This window comes from Triticum urartu, chromosome 1A, assembly GCF_056163025.1.
Source record: "Triticum urartu cultivar PI428250 chromosome 1A, HENAU_Tu73, whole genome shotgun sequence".
Taxonomy (NCBI): domain Eukaryota; kingdom Viridiplantae; phylum Streptophyta; class Magnoliopsida; order Poales; family Poaceae; genus Triticum; species Triticum urartu.
The window spans coordinates 31,861,406-31,882,571 of NC_141873.1; positions in this window are offsets into that span (position 1 = coordinate 31,861,406).

A 21,166-nucleotide genomic window follows, 5' to 3' on the forward strand; every position below is an offset into this window, starting at 1 on the left:
AAAACTGGACGCACTTCGTGTACAGGCTGGACAATGTCTTTTGGAGTATCAGGGTTTCGGATGAGAACTCATCTGTTACACGCGCACTTCAATGTTTTTTAAACTTATTTGAAGTCCCGACTTCTTTTACGTTTAGTATGCAGCATTCAAGGCGGCGTCATCAATTTCCAACACGTTCTGACATCATTTGATGTTTTTAGTCATTTACCGATTTGTTTAGGGAGCTAAATGACCGTGAAATTGAAAATCACTACAAAATAAACTCTGAAAACGTTGAAACTTGGCATGGTATCATCATTTCACCCGCATAGCATGTGCGAAAGAGTAGAGAGGGTCACGGCAAAAACTGGACGCACTTCGTGTACAAACTTGACAATGTCTTTCGGAGTATCTGGGTTTCGGACGAGAACTCATCTTTTACACGGGAACTTCAATGTTTTTTAACTTATTTGAAATCCCGACTTCTTTTGCGTTCAGTATGCAGCATTCAAAGCGACGTCATCAATTTCCAACACGTTCTGACATCATTTGATGTTTTTCAGTCATTTACCGATTTATTTAGAGAGCTAAATGACCATGAAATTGAAAATCACTACAAAATGAACTCTAAAAATGTTGAAACCTGCCATGGTATCATCATTTCACCCGCATAGCATGTGCAAAAGAGTACATAGGGTCACGACAAAAACTGGATGCACTTCATGTACAGACTGGACAATGTCTTTCGGAGTATCGGGGTTTCGGACGAGAACTCATCTGTTACACGGGCACTTCAATGTTTTTAAACTTATTTGAAATCTTGACTTATTTTGCGTTCAGTATGCAGCATTCAAAGCGACGTCATCAATTTCCAACACGTTCTGACATCATTTGATGTTTTTCAGTCATTTACCGATTTATTTAGAGAGCTAAATGACCATGAAATTGAAAATCACTACAAAATGAACTCTGAAAATGTTGAAACTTGACATGGTATCATCCTTTAACCCGCATAGCATGCGCGAAAGAGTAGAGAGGGTCACGGCAAACTTGGACGCACTTCATGTATAGGCTGGACAATGTCTTACGGAGTATCAGGGTTGCGGACGAGAACTCATCTGTTACACGGGCACTTCAATGTTTTTTAAACTTATTTGAAATCCCAACTTATTTTGCGTTCAGTATGCAGCATTCAAAGCGACATCATCAATTTCCAACACGTTCTGACATAATTTGATGTTTTTTAGTCATTTACCAATTTGTTTAGAGATCTAAATGACCGTGAAATTGAAAATCACTACAAAATGAACTCTGAAAATGTTGAAACTTGCCATGGTATCATCATTTCACCCGCATAGCATGTGTGAAACAGTAGAGACGGTCACGGCAAAAACTGGACGCACTTCATGTACAAACTGGACAATGTCTTTCGGAGTATCAGGGTTTGAGACGAGAACTCATCTGTTACACGCGCACTTCAATGTTTTTTAAACTTATTTCAAGTCCCGACTTCTTTTGCGTTCAGTCTGCAGCATTCAAAGCGACTTCATCAATTTCCAACAAGTTCTGACATCATTTGTTGTTTTTCATTCATTTACCGATTTGTTTAGAGAGCTAAATGACCGTGAAATTGAAAATCACTACAAAATGAACTATGAAAATGTTGAAACTTGGCATGGTATCATCATTTCAACTGCATAGCGTGTGCGAAAGGGTAGAGAGGGTCACGACAAAAACTGGACGCACTTCGTGTACAAACTGGACAATGTCTTTTGGAGTATCAGGGTTTCGGATGAGAACTCATCTGTTACACGGGAACTTCAAAGTTTTCTAACTTATTTGAAATCCCGACTTCTTTTGCGTTCAGTATGCAGCATTCAAAGCGACGTCATCAATTTCCAACACGTTCTGACATCATTTGATGTTTTTCAGTCATTTACCGATTTATTTAGAGAGCTAAATGACCATGAAATTGAAAATCACTACAAAATGAACTCTAAAAATGTTGAAACTTGCCATGGTATCATCATTTCACCTGCATAGCATGTGCGAAAGAGTACATAGGGTCACGGCAAAAACTGGACGCACTTCATGTACAGACTGGACAATGTCTTTCGGAGTATCGGGGTTTCGGACGAGAACTCATCTGTTACACGGGCACTTCAATGTTTTTTAAACTTATTTGAAATCCCGACTACTTTTGCGTTCAGTATGCAGCATTCAAAGCGACATCATCAATTTCCAACAAGTTCTGACATCATTTGTTGTTTTTCAGTCATTTACGGATTTGTTTAGAGAGCTAAATGACCGTGAAATTGAAAATCTCTACAAAATGAACTATGAAAATGTTGAAACTTGGCATGGTATCATCATTTCAACCGCATAGCATGTACGAAAGAGCAGAGAGGGTCACGTCAAAAACTGGACGCACTTCGTGTACAAACTGGACAATGTCTTTTGGAGTATCAGGGTTTCCGACGAGAACTCATCTGTTACACGGGAACTTCAATGTTTTCTAACTTATTTGAAATCCCGACTTCTTTTGCACTCAGTATGCAGCATTCAAAGCGACGTCATCAATTTCCAACACGTTCTCACACCATTTGATGTTTTTCAGTCATTTACTGATTTGTTTAGAGAGGTAAATGACCGTTAAATTGAAAGTCACTACAAAATGAACAATGAAAATGCTGAAACTTTCCATGGTATCATCATTTCACCCGCGTAGCATGTGCGAAAGATTAGAGAGGGTCACGGCAAAAACTGGACGCACTTCTTGTACAAACTAGACAATGTCTTTCGGAGTATCAGGGTTTCGGACGAGAACTCATCTGTTAGACGGGCACTTCAATGTTTTTTAAACTTATTTGAAATCCCGACTTCGTTTGCATTTAGTATGCAGCATTCAAAGCGACGTCATCAACTTACAACACGTTCTCACATCATTTGATGTTTTCTAGTCAGTTACTGATTTGTTTAGGGAGCTAAATGACCGTGAAATTGAAAATCACTACAAAATGAACTCTGAAAATGTTGAAACTTGACATGCTATCATCCTTTAACCCGCATAGCATGCGCGAAAGTGTAGAGAGGGTCACGGCAAACTTGGACGCACTTCATGTATAGGCTGGACAATGTCTTACGGAGTATTAGGGTTGCGGACGAGAACTCATCTGTTACACGGGCACTTCAATGTTTTTTAAACTTATTTGAAATCCCGACTTATTTTGCGTTCAGTCTGCAGCATTCAAAGCGACTTCATCAATTTCCAACAAGTTCTGACATCATTTGTTGTTTTTCATTCATTTACCGATTTGTTTAGAGAGCTAAATGACCGTGAAATTGAAAATCACTACAAAATGAACTATGAAAATGTTGAAACTTGGCATGGTATCATCATTTCAACCGCATAGCGTGTGCGAAAGGGTAGAGAGGGTCACGACAAAAACTGGACGCACTTCGTGTACAAACTGGACAATGTCTTTTGGAGCATCAGGGTTTCGGATGAGAACTCATCTGTTACACGGGAACTTGAAAGTTTTCTAACTTATTTGAAATCCCGACTTCTTTTGCGTTCAGTATGCAGCATTCAAAGCGACGTCATCAATTTCCAACACGTTCTGACATCATTTGATGTTTTTCAGTCATTTACCGATTTATTTAGAGAGCTAAATGACCATGAAATTGAAAATCACTACAAAATGAACTCTAAAAATGTTGAAACTTGCCATGGTATCATCATTTCACCTGCATAGCATGTGCGAAAGAGTACATAGGGTCACGGTAAAAACTGGACGCACTTCATGTACAGACTGGACAATGTCTTTCGGAGTATCGGGGTTTCGGACGAGAACTCATCTGTTACACTACTTTTGCGTTCAGTATGCAGCATTCAAAGCGACATCATCAATTTCCAACAAGTTCTGACATCATTTGTTGTTTTTCAGTCATTTACGGATTTGTTTAGAGAGCTAAATGACCGTGAAATTGAAAATCTCTACAAAATGAACTCTGAAAATGTTGAAACTTGCCATGGTATCATCATTTCAACCGCATAGCATGTACGAAACAGTAGAGACGGTCACGGCAAAAACTGGACGCACTTCCTGTACAAACTGGACAATGTCTTTTGGAGTATCAGGTTTCCGACGAGAACTCATCTGTTACACGGGAACTTCAATGTTTTCTAACTTATTTGAAATCCCGACTTCTTTTGCATTCAGTATGCAGCATTCAAAGCGACGTCACCAATTTCCAACACGTTCTGACATCATTTGATGTTTTTCAGTCATTTACCGATTTATTTAGAGAGCTAAATGACCATGAAATTGAAAATCACTACAAAATGAACTCTGAAAATTTTGAAACTTGCCATGGTATCATCATTTAACCCGCATAGCATGTGCGAAAGAGTAGAGAGGGTCACGGCAAAACCTGGACGCACTTCGTGAACAGGCTGGACAATGTCTTTTGGAGTATCAGGGTTTGAGACGAGAACTCATCTGTTACACGCGCACTTCAATGTTTTTTAAACTTATTTGAAGTCCCGACTTCTTTTGCGTTCAGTCTGCAGCATTCAAAGCGACTTCATCAATTTCCAACAAGTTCTGACATCATTTGTTGTTTTTCATTCATTTATCGATTTGTTTAGAGAGCTAAATGACCGTGAAATTGAAAATCACTACAAAATGAACTATGAAAATGTTGAAACTTGGCATGGTATCATCATTTCAACCGCATAGCGTGTGCGAAAGGGTAGAGAGGGTCACGACAAAAACTGGACGCACTTCGTGTACAAACTGGACAATGTCTTTTGGAGTATCAGGGTTTCGGATGAGAACTCATCTGTTACACGGGAACTTCAAAGTTTTCTAACTTATTTGAAATCCCGACTTCTTTTGCGTTCAGTATGCAGCATTCAAAGCGACGTCATCAATTTCCAACACGTTCTGACATCATTTGATGTTTTTCAGTCATTTACCGATTTATTTAGAGAGCTAAATGACCATGAAATTGAAAATCACTACAAAATGAACTCTAAAAATGTTGAAACTTGCCATGGTATCATCATTTCACCTGCATAGCATGTGCGAAAGAGTACATAGGGTCACGGTAAAAACTGGACGCACTTCATGTACAGACTGGACAATGTCTTTCGGAGTATCGGGGTTTCGGACGAGAACTCATCTGTTACACTACTTTTGCGTTCAGTATGCAGCATTCAAAGCGACATCATCAATTTCCAACAAGTTCTGACATCATTTGTTGTTTTTCAGTCATTTACGGATTTGTTTAGAGAGCTAAATGACCGTGAAATTGAAAATCTCTACAAAATGAACTCTGAAAATGTTGAAACTTGCCATGGTATCATCATTTCAACCGCATAGCATGTACGAAACAGTAGAGACGGTCACGGCAAAAACTGGACGCACTTCCTGTACAAACTGGACAATGTCTTTTGGAGTATCAGGTTTCCGACGAGAACTCATCTGTTACACGGGAACTTCAATGTTTTCTAACTTATTTGAAATCCCGACTTCTTTTGCATTCAGTATGCAGCATTCAAAGCGACGTCACCAATTTCCAACACGTTCTGACATCATTTGATGTTTTTCAGTAATTTACGATTTATTTAGAGAGCTAAATGACCATGAAATTGAAAATCACTACAAAATGAACTCTGAAAATTTTGAAACTTGCCATGGTATCATCATTTAACCCGCATAGCATGTGCGAAAGAGTAGAGAGGGTCACGGCAAAACCTGGACGCACTTCGTGAACAGGCTGGACAATGTCTTTTGGAGTATCAGGGTTTGAGACGAGAACTCATCTGTTACACGCGCACTTCAATGTTTTTTAAACTTATTTGAAGTCCCGACTTCTTTTGCGTTCAGTCTTCAGCATTCAAAGCGACTTCATCAATTTCCAACAAGTTCTGACATCATTTGTTGTTTTTCATTCATTTACCGATTTGTTTAGAGAGCTAAATGACCGTGAAATTGAAAATCACTACAAAATGAACTATGAAAATGTTGAAACTTGGCATGGTATCATCATTTCAACCGCATAGCGTGTGCGAAAGGGTAGAGAGGGTCACGACAAAAACTGGACGCACTTCGTGTACAAACTGGACAATGTCTTTTGGAGTATCAGGGTTTCGGATGAGAACTCATCTGTTACACGGGAACTTCAAAGTTTTCTAACTTATTTGAAATCCCGACTTCTTTTGCGTTCAGTATGCAGCATTCAAAGCGACGTCATCAATTTCCAACATGTTCTGACATCATTTGATGTTTTTCAGTCATTTACCGATTTATTTAGAGAGCTAAATGACCATGAAATTGAAAATCACTACAAAATGAACTCTAAAAATGTTGAAACTTGCCATGGTATCATCATTTCACCTGCATAGCATGTGCGAAAGAGTACATAGGGTCACGGCAAAAACCGGACGCACTTCATGTACAGACTGGACAATGTCTTTCGGAGTATCGGGGTTTCGGACGAGAACTCATCTGTTACACGGGCACTTCAATGTTTTTTAAACTTATTTGAAATCCCGACTACTTTTGCGTTCAGTATGCAGCATTCAAAGCGACATCATCAATTTCCAACAAGTTCTGACATCATTTGTTGTTTTTCAGTCATTTACGGATTTGTTTAGAGAGCTAAATGACCGTGAAATTGAAAATCTCTACAAAATGAACTATGAAAATGTTGAAACTTGGCATGGTATCATCATTTCAACCGCATAGCATGTACGAAAGAGCAGAGAGGGTCACGGCAAAAACTGGACGCACTTCGTGTGCAAACTGGACAATGTCTTTTGGAGTATCAGGGTTTCCGACGAGAACTCATCTGTTACACGGGAACTTCAATGTTTTCTAACTTATTTGAAATCCCGACTTCTTTTGCATTCAGTATGCAGCATTCAAAGCGACGTCATCAATTTCCAACACGTTCTCACACCATTTGATGTTTTTCAGTCATTTACTGATTTGTTTAGAGAGGTAAATGACCGTTAAATTGAAAGTCACTACAAAATGAACAATGAAAATGCTGAAACTTTCCATGGTATCATCATTTCACCCGCATAGCATGTGCGAAAGAGTAGAGAGGGTCACGGCAAAAACTGGACGCACTTCTTGTACAAACTAGACAATGTCTTTCGGAGTATCAGGGTTTCGGACGAGAACTCATCTGTTAGACGGGCACTTCAATGTTTTTTAAACTTATTTGAAATCCCGACTTCTTTTGCATTCAGTATGCAGCATTCAAAGCGACGTCATCAACTTACAACACGTTCTCACATCATTTGATGTTTTCTAGGCAGTTACTGATTTGTTTAGGGAGCTAAATGACCGTGAAATTGAAAATCACTACAAAATGAACTCTGAAAATGTTGAAACTTGACATGGTATCATCCTTTAACCCGCATAGCATGCGCGAAAGTGTAGAGAGGGTCACGGCAAACTTGGACGCACTTCATGTATAGGCTGGACAATGTCTTACGGAGTATCAGGGTTGCGGACGAGAACTCATCTGTTACACGGGCACTTCAATGTTTTTTAAACTTATTTGAAATCCCGACTTATTTTGCGTTCAGTCTGCAGCATTCAAAGCGACTTCATCAATTTCCAACAAGTTCTGACATCATTTGTTGTTTTTCATTCATTTACCGATTTGTTTAGAGAGCTAAATGACCGTGAAATTGAAAATCACTACAAAATGAACTATGAAAATGTTGAAACTTGGCATGGTATCATCATTTCAACCGCATAGCGTGTGCGAAAGGGTAGAGAGGGTCACGACAAAAACTGGACGCACTTCGTGTACAAACTGGACAATGTCTTTTGGAGCATCAGGGTTTCGGATGAGAACTCATCTGTTACACGGGAACTTGAAAGTTTTCTAACTTATTTGAAATCCCGACTTCTTTTGCATTCAGTATGCAGCATTCAAAGCGACGTCATCAATTTCCAACACGTTCTGACATCATTTGATGTTTTTCAGTCATTTACCGATTTATTTAGAGAGCTAAATGACCATGAAATTGAAAATCACTACAAAATGAACTCTAAAAATGTTGAAACTTGCCATGGTATCATCATTTCACCTGCATAGCATGTGCGAAAGAGTACATAGGGTCACGGTAAAAACTGGACGCACTTCATGTACAGACTGGACAATGTCTTTCGGAGTATCGGGGTTTCGGACGAGAACTCATCTGTTACACTACTTTTGCGTTCAGTATGCAGCATTCAAAGCGACATCATCAATTTCCAACAAGTTCTGACATCATTTGTTGTTTTTCAGTCATTTACGGATTTGTTTAGAGAGCTAAATGACCGTGAAATTGAAAATCTCTACAAAATGAACTCTGAAAATGTTGAAACTTGCCATGGTATCATCATTTCAACCGCATAGCATGTACGAAACAGTAGAGACGGTCACGGCAAAAACTGGACGCACTTCCTGTACAAACTGGACAATGTCTTTTGGAGTATCAGGTTTCCGACGAGAACTCATCTGTTACACGGGAACTTCAATGTTTTCTAACTTATTTGAAATCCCGACTTCTTTTGCATTCAGTATGCAGCATTCAAAGCGACGTCACCAATTTCCAACACGTTCTGACATCATTTGATGTTTTTCAGTAATTTACCGATTTATTTAGAGAGCTAAATGACCATGAAATTGAAAATCACTACAAAATGAACTCTGAAAATTTTGAAACTTGCCATGGTATCATCATTTAACCCGCATAGCATGTGCGAAAGAGTAGAGAGGGTCACGGCAAAACCTGGACGCACTTCGTGAACAGGCTGGACAATGTCTTTTGGAGTATCAGGGTTTGAGACGAGAACTCATCTGTTACACGCGCACTTCAATGTTTTTTAAACTTATTTGAAGTCCCGACTTCTTTTGCGTTCAGTCTGCAGCATTCAAAGCGACTTCATCAATTTCCAACAAGTTCTGACATCATTTGTTGTTTTTCATTCATTTACCGATTTGTTTAGAGAGCTAAATGACCGTGAAATTGAAAATCACTACAAAATGAACTATGAAAATGTTGAAACTTGGCATGGTATCATCATTTCAACCGCATAGCGTGTGCGAAAGGGTAGAGAGGGTCACGACAAAAACTGGACGCACTTCGTGTACAAACTGGACAATGTCTTTTGGAGTATCAGGGTTTCGGATGAGAACTCATCTGTTACACGGGAACTTCAAAGTTTTCTAACTTATTTGAAATCCCGACTTCTTTTGCGTTCAGTATGCAGCATTCAAAGCGACGTCATCAATTTCCAACACGTTCTGACATCATTTGATGTTTTTCAGTCATTTACCGATTTATTTAGAGAGCTAAATGACCATGAAATTGAAAATCACTACAAAATGAACTCTAAAAATGTTGAAACTTGCCATGGTATCATCATTTCACCTGCATAGCATGTGCGAAAGAGTACATAGGGTCACGGCAAAAACCGGACGCACTTCATGTACAGACTGGACAATGTCTTTCGGAGTATCGGGGTTTCGGACGAGAACTCATCTGTTACACGGGCACTTCAATGTTTTTTAAACTTATTTGAAATCCCGACTACTTTTGCGTTCAGTATGCAGCATTCAAAGCGACATCATCAATTTCCAACAAGTTCTGACATCATTTGTTGTTTTTCAGTCATTTACGGATTTGTTTAGAGAGCTAAATGACCGTGAAATTGAAAATCTCTACAAAATGAACTATGAAAATGTTGAAACTTGGCATGGTATCATCATTTCAACCGCATAGCATGTACGAAAGAGCAGAGAGGGTCACGGCAAAAACTGGACGCACTTCGTGTGCAAACTGGACAATGTCTTTTGGAGTATCAGGGTTTCCGACGAGAACTCATCTGTTACACGGGAACTTCAATGTTTTCTAACTTATTTGAAATCCCGACTTCTTTTGCATTCAGTATGCAGCATTCAAAGCGACGTCATCAATTTCCAACACGTTCTCACACCATTTGATGTTTTTCAGTCATTTACTGATTTGTTTAGAGAGGTAAATGACCGTTAAATTGAAAGTCACTACAAAATGAACAATGAAAATGCTGAAACTTTCCATGGTATCATCATTTCACCCGCATAGCATGTGCGAAAGAGTAGAGAGGGTCATGGCAAAAACTGGACGCACTTCTTGTACAAACTAGACAATGTCTTTCGGAGTATCAGGGTTTCGGACGAGAACTCATCTGTTAGACGGGCACTTCAATGTTTTTTAAACTTATTTGAAATCCCGACTTCTTTTGCATTCAGTATGCAGCATTCAAAGCGACGTCATCAACTTACAACACGTTCTCACATCATTTGATGTTTTCTAGGCAGTTACTGATTTGTTTAGGGAGCTAAATGACCGTGAAATTGAAAATCACTACAAAATGAACTCTGAAAATGTTGAAACTTGACATGGTATCATCCTTTAACCCGCATAGCATGCGCGAAAGTGTAGAGAGGGTCACGGCAAACTTGGACGCACTTCATGTATAGGCTGGACAATGTCTTACGGAGTATCAGGGTTGCGGACGAGAACTCATCTGTTACACGGGCACTTCAATGTTTTTTAAACTTATTTGAAATCCCGACTTATTTTGCGTTCAGTCTGCAGCATTCAAAGCGACTTCATCAATTTCCAACAAGTTCTGACATCATTTGTTGTTTTTCATTCATTTACCGATTTGTTTAGAGAGCTAAATGACCGTGAAATTGAAAATCACTACAAAATGAACTATGAAAATGTTGAAACTTGGCATGGTATCATCATTTCAACCGCATAGCGTGTGCGAAAGGGTAGAGAGGGTCACGACAAAAACTGGACGCACTTCGTGTACAAACTGGACCATGTCTTTTGGAGTATCAGGGTTTCGGATGAGAACTCATCTGTTACACGGGAACTTCAAAGTTTTCTAACTTATTTGAAATCCCGACTTCTTTTGCGTTCAGTATGCAGCATTCAAAGCGACGTCATCAATTTCCAACACGTTCTGACATCATTTGATGTTTTTCAGTCATTTACGGATTTATTTAGAGAGCTAAATGACCATGAAATTGAAAATCACTACAAAATGAACTCTAAAAATGTTGAAACTTGCCATGGTATCATCATTTCACCTGCATAGCATGTGCGAAAGAGTACATAGGGTCACGGTAAAAACTGGACGCACTTCATGTACAGACTGGACAATGTCTTTCGGAGTATCGGGGTTTCGGACGAGAACTCATCTGTTACACTACTTTTGCGTTCAGTATGCAGCATTCAAAGCGACATCATCAATTTCCAACAAGTTCTGACATCATTTGTTGTTTTTCAGTCATTTACGGATTTGTTTAGAGAGCTAAATGACCGTGAAATTGAAAATCTCTACAAAATGAACTCTGAAAATGTTGAAACTTGCCATGGTATCATCATTTCAACCGCATAGCATGTACGAAACAGTAGAGACGGTCACGGCAAAAACTGGACGCACTTCCTGTACAAACTGGACAATGTCTTTTGGAGTATCAGGTTTCCGACGAGAACTCATCTGTTACACGGGAACTTCAATGTTTTCTAACTTATTTGAAATCCCGACTTCTTTTGCATTCAGTATGCAGCATTCAAAGCGACGTCACCAATTTCCAACACGTTCTGACATCATTTGATGTTTTTCAGTAATTTACCGATTTATTTAGAGAGCTAAATGACCATGAAATTGAAAATCACTACAAAATGAACTCTGAAAATTTTGAAACTTGCCATGGTATCATCATTTAACCCGCATAGCATGTGCGAAAGAGTAGAGAGGGTCACGGCAAAACCTGGACGCACTTCGTGAACAGGCTGGACAATGTCTTTTGGAGTATCAGGGTTTGAGACGAGAACTCATCTGTTACACGCGCACTTCAATGTTTTTTAAACTTATTTGAAGTCCCGACTTCTTTTGCGTTCAGTCTGCAGCATTCAAAGCGACTTCATCAATTTCCAACAAGTTCTGACATCATTTGTTGTTTTTCATTCATTTACCGATTTGTTTAGAGAGCTAAATGACCGTGAAATTGAAAATCACTACAAAATGAACTATGAAAATGTTGAAACTTGGCATGGTATCATCATTTCAACCGCATAGCGTGTGCGAAAGGGTAGAGAGGGTCACGACAAAAACTGGACGCACTTCGTGTACAAACTGGACAATGTCTTTTGGAGTATCAGGGTTTCGGATGAGAACTCATCTGTTACACGGGAACTTCAAAGTTTTCTAACTTATTTGAAATCCCGACTTCTTTTGCGTTCAGTATGCAGCATTCAAAGCGACGTCATCAATTTCCAACACGTTCTGACATCATTTGATGTTTTTCAGTCATTTACCGATTTATTTAGAGAGCTAAATGACCATGAAATTGAAAATCACTACAAAATGAACTCTAAAAATGTTGAAACTTGCCATGGTATCATCATTTCACCTGCATAGCATGTGCGAAAGAGTACATAGGGTCACGGCAAAAACCGGACGCACTTCATGTACAGACTGGACAATGTCTTTCGGAGTATCGGGGTTTCGGACGAGAACTCATCTGTTACACGGGCACTTCAATGTTTTTTAAACTTATTTGAAATCCCGACTACTTTTGCGTTCAGTATGCAGCATTCAAAGCGACATCATCAATTTCCAACAAGTTCTGACATCATTTGTTGTTTTTCAGTCATTTACGGATTTGTTTAGAGAGCTAAATGACCGTGAAATTGAAAATCTCTACAAAATGAACTATGAAAATGTTGAAACTTGGCATGGTATCATCATTTCAACCGCATAGCATGTACGAAAGAGCAGAGAGGGTCACGGCAAAAACTGGACGCACTTCGTGTGCAAACTGGACAATGTCTTTTGGAGTATCAGGGTTTCCGACGAGAACTCATCTGTTACACGGGAACTTCAATGTTTTCTAACTTATTTGAAATCCCGACTTCTTTTGCATTCAGTATGCAGCATTCAAAGCGACGTCATCAATTTCCAACACGTTCTCACACCATTTGATGTTTTTCAGTCATTTACTGATTTGTTTAGAGAGGTAAATGACCGTTAAATTGAAAGTCACTACAAAATGAACAATGAAAATGCTGAAACTTTCCATGGTATCATCATTTCACCCGCATAGCATGTGCGAAAGAGTAGAGAGGGTCACGGCAAAAACTGGACGCACTTCTTGTACAAACTAGACAATGTCTTTCGGAGTATCAGGGTTTCGGACGAGAACTCATCTGTTAGACGGGCACTTCAATGTTTTTTAAACTTATTTGAAATCCCGACTTCTTTTGCATTCAGTATGCAGCATTCAAAGCGACGTCATCAACTTACAACACGTTCTCACATCATTTGATGTTTTCTAGGCAGTTACTGATTTGTTTAGGGAGCTAAATGACCGTGAAATTGAAAATCACTACAAAATGAACTCTGAAAATGTTGAAACTTGACATGGTATCATCCTTTAACCCGCATAGCATGCGCGAAAGTGTAGAGAGGGTCACGGCAAACTTGGACGCACTTCATGTATAGGCTGGACAATGTCTTACGGAGTATCAGGGTTGCGGACGAGAACTCATCTGTTACACGGGCACTTCAATGTTTTTTAAACTTATTTGAAATCCCGACTTATTTTGCGTTCAGTCTGCAGCATTCAAAGCGACTTCATCAATTTCCAACAAGTTCTGACATCATTTGTTGTTTTTCATTCATTTACCGATTTGTTTAGAGAGCTAAATGACCGTGAAATTGAAAATCACTACAAAATGAACTATGAAAATGTTGAAACTTGGCATGGTATCATCATTTCAACCGCATAGCGTGTGCGAAAGGGTAGAGAGGGTCACGACAAAAACTGGACGCACTTCGTGTACAAACTGGACAATGTCTTTTGGAGTATCAGGGTTTCGGATGAGAACTCATCTGTTACACGGGAACTTCAAAGTTTTCTAACTTATTTGAAATCCCGACTTCTTTTGCGTTCAGTATGCAGCATTCAAAGCGACGTCATCAATTTCCAACACGTTCTGACATCATTTGATGTTTTTCAGTCATTTACCGATTTATTTAGAGAGCTAAATGACCATGAAATTGAAAATCACTACAAAATGAACTCTAAAAATGTTGAAACTTGCCATGGTATCATCATTTCACCTGCATAGCATGTGCGAAAGAGTACATAGGGTCACGGTAAAAACTGGACGCACTTCATGTACAGACTGGACAATGTCTTTCGGAGTATCGGGGTTTCGGACGAGAACTCATCTGTTACACGGGCACTTCAATGTTTTTAAAAATTATTTGAAATCCCGACTACTTTTGCGTTCAGTATGCACCATTCAAAGCGACATCATCAATTTCCAACAAGTTCTGACATCATTTGTTGTTTTTCAGTCATTTACGGATTTGTTTAGAGAGCTAAATGACCGTGAAATTGAAAATCTCTACAAAATGAACTATGAAAATGTTGAAACTTGGCATGGTATCATCATTTCAACCGCATAGCATGTACGAAAGAGTAGAGAGGGTCACGGCAAAAACTGGACGCACTTCGTGTACAAACTGGACAATGTCTTTTGGAGTATCAGGTTTCCGACGAGAACTCATCTGTTACACGGGAACTTCAATGTTTTCTAACTTATTTGAAATCCCGACTTCTTTTGCATTCAGTATGCAGCATTCAAAGCGACGTCATCAATTTCCAACACGTTCTCACACCATTTGATGTTCTTCAGTCATTTACTGATTTGTTTAGAGAGGTAAATAACCGTTAAATTGAAAGTCACTACAAAATGAACAATGAAAATGCTGAAACTTTCCATGGTATCATCATTTCACCTGCATAGCATGTGCGAAAGAGTAGAGAGGGTCACGGCAAAAACTGGACGCACTTCTTGTACAAACTAGATAATGTCTTTCGGAGTATGAGGGTTTCGGACGAGAACTCATCTGTTAGACGGGCACTTCAATGTTTTTTAAACTTATTTGAAATCCCGACTTCTTTTGCGTTCAGTATGCAGCATTCAAAGCGACGTCATCAACTTACAACACGTTCTCACATCATTTGATGTTTTCTAGTCAGTTACTGATTTGTTTAGGGAGCTAAATGACCGTGAAATTGAAAATCACTACAAAATGAACTCTGAAAATGTTGAAACTTGGCATGGTATCATCATTTCACCCGCATAGCATGTGCGAAAGAGTAGAGAGGGTCACGGCAAAAACTGGACGCACTTCTTGTACAAACTAGACAATGTCTTTCGGAGTATCAGGGTTTCGGACGAGAACTCATCTGTTAGACGGGCACTTCAATGTTTTTTAAACTTATTTGAAATCCCGACTTCTTTTGCGTTCAGTCTGCAGCATTCAAAGCGACTTCATCAATTTCCAACAAGTTCTGACATCATTTGTTGTTTTTCATTCATTTACCGATTTGTTTAGAGAGCTAAATGACCGTGAAATTGAAAATCACTACAAAATGAACTATGAAAATGTTGAAACTTGGCATGGTATCATCATTTCAACCGCATAGCGTGTGCGAAAGGGTAGAGAGGGTCACGACAAAAACTGGACGCACTTCGTGTACAAACTGGACAATGTCTTTTGGAGTATCAGGGTTTCGGATGAGAACTCATCTGTTACACGGGAACTTCAAAGTTTTCTAACTTATTTGAAATCCCGACTTCTTTTGCGTTCAGTATGCAGCATTCAAAGCGACGTCATCAATTTCCAACACGTTCTGACATCATTTGATGTTTTTCAGTCATTTACCGATTTATTTAGAGAGCTAAATGACCATGAAATTGAAAATCACTACAAAATGAACTCTAAAAATGTTGAAACTTGCCATGGTATCATCATTTCACCTGCATAGCATGTGCGAAAGAGTACATAGGGTCACGGTAAAAACTGGACGCACTTCATGTACAGACTGGACAATGTCTTTCGGAGTATCGGGGTTTCGGACGAGAACTCATCTGTTACACGGGCACTTCAATGTTTTTTAAACTTATTTGAAATCCCGACTACTTTTGCGTTCAGTATGCAGCATTCAAAGCGACATCATCAATTTCCAACAAGTTCTGACATCATTTGTTGTTTTTCAGTCATTTACGGATTTGTTTAGAGAGCTAAATGACCGTGAAATTGAAAATCTCTACAAAATGAACTATGAAAATGTTGAAACTTGGCATGGTATCATCATTTCAACCGCATAGCATGTACGAAAGAGTAGAGAGGGTCACGGCAAAAACTGGACGCACTTCGTGTACAAACTGGACAATGTCTTTTGGAGTATCAGGTTTCCGACGAGAACTCATCTGTTACACGGGAACTTCAATGTTTTCTAACTTATTTGAAATCCCGACTTCTTTTGCATTCAGTATGCAGCATTCAAAGCGACGTCATCAATTTCCAACACGTTCTCACACCATTTGATGTTTTTCAGTCATTTACTGATTTGTTTAGAGAGGTAAATGACCGTTAAATTGAAAGTCACTACAAAATGAACAATGAAAATGCTGAAACTTTCCATGGTATCATCATTTCACCCGCATAGCATGTGCGAAAGAGTAGAGAGGGTCACGGCAAAAAGTGGACGCACTTCTTGTACAAACTAGACAATGTCTTTCGGAGTATCAGGGTTTCGGACGAGAACTCATCTGTTAGACGGGCACTTCAATGTTTTTTAAACTTATTTGAAATCCCGACTTCTTTTGCGTTCAGTATGCAGCATTCAAAGCGACGTCATCAACTTACAACACGTTCTCACATCATTTGATGTTTTCTAGTCAGTTACTGATTTGTTTAGGGAGCTAAATGACCGTGAAATTGAAAATCACTACAAAATGAACTCTGAAAATGTTGAAACTTGGCATGGTATCATCATTTCACCCACATAGCATGTGCGAAAGAGTAGAGAGGGTCACGGCAAAAACTGGACGCACTTCTTGTACAAACTAGACAATGTCTTTCGGAGTATCAGGGTTTCGGACGAGAACTCATCTGTTAGACGGGCACTTCAATGTTTTTTAAACTTATTTGAAATCCCGACTTCTTTTGCGTTCAGTCTGCAGCATTCAAAGCGACTTCATCAATTTCCAACAAGTTCTGACATCATTTGTTGTTTTTCATTCATTTACCGATTTGTTTAGAGAGCTAAATGACCGTGAAATTGAAAATCACTACAAAATGAACTATGAAAATGTTGAAACTTGGCATGGTATCATCATTTCAACCGCATAGCGTGTGCGAAAGGGTAGAGAGGGTCACGACAAAAACTGGACGCACTTCGTGTACAAACTGGACAATGTCTTTTGGAGTATCAGGGTTTCGGATGAGAACTCATCTGTTACACGGGAACTTCAAAGTTTTCTAACTTATTTGAAATCCCGACTTCTTTTGCGTTCAGTATGCAGCATTCAAAGCGACGTCATCAATTTCCAACACGTTCTGACATCATTTGATGTTTTTCAGTCATTTACCGATTTATTTAGAGAGCTAAATGACCATAAAATTGAAAATCACTACAAAATGAACTCTAAAAATGTTGAAACTTGCCATGGTATCATCATTTCACCTGCATAGCATGTGCGAAAGAGTACATAGGGTCACGGTAAAAACTGGACGCACTTCATGTACAGACTGGACAATGTCTTTCGGAGTATCGGGGTTTCGGACGAGAACTCATCTGTTACACGGGCACTTCAATGTTTTTTAAACTGATTTGAAATCCCGACTACTTTTGCGTTCAGTATGCAGCATTCAAAGCGACATCATCAATTTCCAACAAGTTCTGACATCATTTGTTGTTTTTCAGTCATTTACGGATTTGTTTAGAGAGCTAAATGACCGTGAAATTGAAAATCTCTACAAAATGAACTATGAAAATGTTGAAACTTGGCATGGTATCATCATTTCAACCGCATAGCATGTACGAAAGAGTAGAGAGGGTCACGGCAAAAACTGGACGCACTTCGTGTACAAACTGGACAATGTCTTTTGGAGTATCAGGTTTCCGACGAGAACTCATCTGTTACACGGGAACTTCAATGTTTTCTAACTTATTTGAAATCCCGACTTCTTTTGCATTCAGTATGCAGCATTCAAAGCGACGTCATCAATTTCCAACACGTTCTCACACCATTTGATGTTTTTCAGTCATTTACTGATTTGTTTAGAGAGGTAAATGACCGTTAAATTGAAAGTCACTACAAAATGAACAATGAAAATGCTGAAACTTTCCATGGTATCATCATTTCACCCGCATAGCATGTGCGAAAGAGTAGAGAGGGTCACGGCAAAAACTGGACGCACTTCTTGTACAAACTAGACAATGTCTTTCGGAGTATCAGGGTTTCGGACGAGAACTCATCTGTTAGACGGGCACTTCAATGTTTTTTAAACTTATTTGAAATCCCGACTTCTTTTGCATTCAGTATGCAGCATTCAAAGCGACGTCATCAACTTACAACACGTTCTCACATCATTTGATGTTTTCTAGTCAGTTACTGATTTGTTTAGGGAGCTAAATGACCGTGAAATTGAAAATCACTACAAAATGAACTCTGAAAATGTTGAAACTTGGCATGGTATCATCATTTCACCCGCATAGCATGTGCGAAACAGTAGGGACGGTCACGGCAGAAACTGGACGCACTTCGTGTACAGACTGGACAATGTCTTCTGGAGTATCAAGGTTTCGTACGAGAACTCATCTGTTACACGCGCACTTCAATGTTTTTTAAACTTATTTGAAATCCCGACTTCTTTTGCGTTCAGTCTGCAGCATTCAAAGCGACTTCATCAATTTCCAACAAGTTCTGACATCATTTGTTGTTTTTCATTCATTTACCGATTTGTTTAGAGAGCTAAATGACCGTGAAATTGAAAATCACTACAAAATGAACTATGAAAATGTTGAAACTTGGCATGGTATCATCATTTCAACCGCATAGCATGTACGAAAGAGCAGAGAGGGTCACGGCAAAAACTGGACGCACTTCGTGTACAAACTGGACAATGTCTTTCGGAGTATCAGGGTTTCAGACGAGAACTCATCTGTTACACGGGCACTCCAATGTTTTTTAAACTGATTTGAAATCCCGACTACTTTTGCGTTCAGTATGCAGCATTCAAAGCGACATCATCAATTTCCAACAAGTTCTGACATCATTTGTTGTTTTTCAGTCATTTACGGATTTGTTTAGAGAGCTAAATGACCGTGAAATTGAAAATCTCTACAAAATGAACTATGAAAATGTTGAAACTTGGCATGGTATCATCATTTCAACCGCATAGCATGTACGAAAGAGTAGAGAGGGTCACGGCAAAAACTGGACGCACTTCGTGTACAAACTGGACAATGTCTTTTGGAGTATCAGGTTTCCGACGAGAACTCATCTGTTACACGGGAACTTCAATGTTTTCTAACTTATTTGAAATCCCGACTTCTTTTGCATTCACTATGCAGCATTCAAAGCGACGTCATCAATTTCCAACACGTTCTCACACCATTTGATGTTTTTCAGTCATTTACTGATTTGTTTAGAGAGGTAAATGACCGTTAAATTGAAAGTCACTACAAAATGAACAATGAAAATGCTGAAACTTTCCATGGTATCATCATTTCACCCGCATAGCATGTGCGAAAGAGTAGAGAGGGTCACGGCAAAAACTGGACGCACTTCTTGTACAAACTAGACAATGTCTTTCGGAGTATCAGGGTTTCGGACGAGAACTCATCTGTTAGACGGGCACTTCAATGTTTTTTAAACTTATTTGAAATCCCGACTTCTTTTGCATTCAGTATGCAGCATTCAAAGCGACGTCATCAACTTACAACACGTTCTCACATCATTTGATGTTTTCTAGTCAGTTACTGATTTGTTTAGGGAGCTAAATGACCGTGAAATTGAAAATCACTACAAAATGAACTCTGAAAATGTTGAAACTTGGCATGGTATCATCATTTCACCCGCATAGCATGTGCGAAAGAGTAGGGACGGTCACGGAAGAAACTGGACGCACTTCGTGTACAGACTGGACAATGTCTTCTGGAGTATCAAGGTTTCGTACGAGAACTCATCTGTTACACGTGCACTTCAATGTTTTTTAAACTTATTTGAAATCCCGACTTCTTTTGCGTTCAGTCTGCAGCATTCAAAGCGACTTCATCAATTTCCAACAAGTTCTGACATCATTTGTTGTTTTTCATTCATTTACCGATTTGTTTAGAGAGCTAAATGACCGTGAAATTGAAAATCACTACAAAATGAACTATGAAAATGTTGAAACTTGGCATGGTATCATCATTTCAACCGCATAGCGTGTGCGAAAGGGTAGAGAGGGTCACGACAAAAACTGGACGCACTTCGTGTACAAACTGGACAATGTCTTTTGGAGTATCAGGGTTTCGGATGAGAACTCATCTGTTACACGGGAACTTCAAAGTTTTCTAACTTATTTGAAATCCCGACTTCTTTTGCGTTCAGTATGCAGCATTCAAAGCGACGTCATCAACTTCCAACACGTTCTGACATCATTTGATGTTTTTCAGTCATTTACCGATTTATTTAGAGAGCTAAATGACCATGAAATTGAAAATCACTACAAAATGAACTCTAAAAATGTTGAAACTTGCCATGGTATCATCATTTCACCTGCATAGCATGTGCGAAAGAGTACATAGGGTCACGGTAAAAACTGGACGCACTTCATGTACAGACTGGACAATGTCTTTCGGAGTATCGGGGTTTCGGACGAGAACTCATCTGTTACACGGGCACTTCAATGTTTTTTAAACTGATTTGAAATCCCGACTACTTTTGCGTTCAGTATGCAGCATTCAAAGCGACATCATCAATTTCCAACAAGTTCTGACATCATTTGTTGTTTTTCAGTCATTTACGGATTTGTTTAGAGAGCTAAATGACCGTGAAATTGAAAATCTCTACAAAATGAACTATGAAAATGTTGAAACTTGGCATGGTATCATCATTTCAACCGCATAGCATGTACGAAAGAGTAGAGAGGGTCACGGCAAAAACTGGACGCACTTCGTGTACAAACTGGACAATGTCTTTTGGAGTATCAGGTTTCCGACGAGAACTCATCTGTTACACGGGAACTTCAATGTTTTCTAA